This window comes from Molothrus aeneus, chromosome 3 (assembly GCF_037042795.1).
Source record: "Molothrus aeneus isolate 106 chromosome 3, BPBGC_Maene_1.0, whole genome shotgun sequence".
Taxonomy (NCBI): Eukaryota; Metazoa; Chordata; class Aves; order Passeriformes; family Icteridae; genus Molothrus; species Molothrus aeneus.
In genome coordinates this window covers 53,180,752-53,183,474 of record NC_089648.1, presented here as the reverse complement: position 1 = coordinate 53,183,474, position 2,723 = coordinate 53,180,752, and positions in this window count along the sequence as shown.

The following is a 2,723-nucleotide window of genomic DNA, read 5'->3' as shown; positions in this document are numbered from 1 at the left end:
CTTTATCTAAACATATGAATAGACATATGCTATATCTGTGCATAATACTTTTTGGTCATCAATTTAGTTGTGTAACCAGGAGATTGCAAGCCTTTTTAAATTTTTTTTTAAGCTGTAAATTGATTATTGATTCAAATCCTTAACCTAAATGTTGTATCTTACCTTCCTTACATTTCCTCTTCCCCAGAAATTTAATCCAGTTGCCAATAATTGAGTGGAATACTTGGCGGTAGTGCTCTGTGATGAATGAGGAATTTTCCGTAAGATACAATTGGCAACACCAAAAGGAAATTGAAAATGTCTGACCTCCTTTCTGAGTTCTTGAACACACCCCAAATTCACAAACACTATGAGAGCCCCCACTGTTAACGCCTGTGAAAAGAAAGTTTTTAGTCTGTTAGAACACAGGATAACCAGCAGCCACCATGATCTTAGCAGCACAGCTAAACAAATTCAGGGTAGCAATGTTTACCTAAAAATTTATATTCTGTCTTTTATTGTTCAATAATTGAGCAGGTATCAAATAGCAATGTTTCAATTATTCATTAAGTTATTTCACTTACTAAAAAGATGGCTGTAGGCAAATAAGTGTCATTTGTATTAAACTGTGAACATCTTCATGAGGTTTGCTAATCAGATCTTCAGTGCCTAGACCACAGAGAATCTTTATTCATAGAGGAAGCACAGTAAAATTACTCAGTATGGACCACAGAATAATTCTGATAAAAAGAGGGAAGATTTCCCCTTTCTTCCCTCTCTGTCTTCTGCTAGGTGAACTTAAAAGTCTTGTTTACTTGCTGAGATTGGTAAGAATTTTTCCATAAAAGATGATAAAGTTTCCATCCTTCCCACCTTCAACAACCAAGCCCTTTAGATTGGGGTACCTATGATTTGTAGGGTAAAAGCATATTTTTCTACAGGAAAGCAAAGACACCAGTCCACTGTGTATGCCTGTGGCCACACCTATACTAACTAATAAAGAACAGGGACCAGAGTCTGTTCCTGGCCCCCACCTGGCTTACATCTGTCCAGTTAAACTCCCTCCTCCTGCTCCAAACCAGATGCTCTCACCCATATTGCTTACTGGATCACTTCCTAGTCCAAGCTTTCCAGCAGTTCAGGGTAGGGCCCTGTCTGGGAATATGGTATCTGGCTCAGCCACAGCCATGATACAGTCTGCTAAAATTTATACACAGAACATTTGCATGGGAGTATGCAAACTTTGGTCCTCTGCTTCAGTATATTGTAATACATGCAGTCTCTAGGTCCACTTTTATGCTGAATGCCTTCTCTACTCCATTTCTAAACAGTATAAGCCCTCTTTTCTTCTGGGTTTTGTCTTCTGTTATGTATTTTATAATATTGTGTGCAGGTTGAGTTAAAAGTTGATTTATTCCTTCTTTGCTCTATAAAAATAGCCGCACGTTGTGAGGATCTGTAAATATCCAGGCTTCTTTGCCAAAAAGTTTCTTACATTACTTAAAAATGCATTCTTTCATTGCTCAAGTGTGGATAGTATTGGAAAAGTCAGACTACAACTGGTTGAAGCTGAACAGCTTTACCCTCCTTTAATTTATCCAGAGTACCTTTCTTAAGTTTCCACTACAGCATTTGCAGTGGGAGGGCTGGCAGAAGGTTAAATAAAAATAACCTGGGACAGCAAAGATAAATCAGACGCAGACAGGCAAATAATTTCCATGTCTGAGTTAAATCTTTCTAGCACATTTCGCTGCATTAGTTATCACAGTGATAAGCTCACTGTAAGATCCTGAAAAGAAATCTTTGAGCTTCTGTCTTTGGTGAAATTGTTTATGGCTTTCCCCTAATTATATTAGCAAACACCTACATTAAAAAGGTAGCAGATCAAAGCATTCAAGAGTGTGAAAATGTAAGTCAGAATGCTCCACAGAGTCTTTACTCCACTGTCTTATTTATATGCATGAACACATGCTATTGTTTCTGAAGGATGTGTTTCTTCTTGGGTGGGATCCCTTTCTGTGTAAAGGTTGTGGATTTAGTTGTTTTATGAGAGTTATTAAGAGAAGGCTGGACTTCAGGGAGACAAAAAACTAACTTTTTATTGTTTTTAACCAAACTAAAATCTCTAGGGACTGTGACATAAATAGAATACAGATTATTTACCCTTGACATAAAAGCCACCTCCTTTTGTTAATTGGAGTACTAAATCTTATGATGTGTTGATTTGGTAGGACTGGAACATGTTTGGACAAAGTCAAGAGAAATATTGTTTTGACAGTGATGAAATATGATGTATTATCTTTTGAACCTGTAAGATATATGCACACAACTCTCAATAAAGATAACATTTATTTTAATGATTCTGTGCTGAAAGTTCAAAATGGAGCTGTTCTTTACCAATGTGATAATAAAGCCATGTATTATGGAGCCATGCTTAACTAATACTTAACTAATTAATAGATCATTCAGCTGATTTGGAGATAAAAATAATATTTCCAAATACTGGAAATATTTATAAAGTTGACATCTTAATAAGTGCCCTCCATCCTAGAGTTGTTAGATGTGTTTAAACAGTGTGTAAAGAGCAGAAAATGCCCAGCAAAAGGAAACACATTACTTAAAAAAATCTTCATAATTAAAATCAAAATAATAATAGATCACTCAGGTTCTCTTCAAAGTCCTGGCTTGACAGAAACAAGATGTAGGTCAGGTATCAATAACCACAAAAATTTTTAAAACTTTAG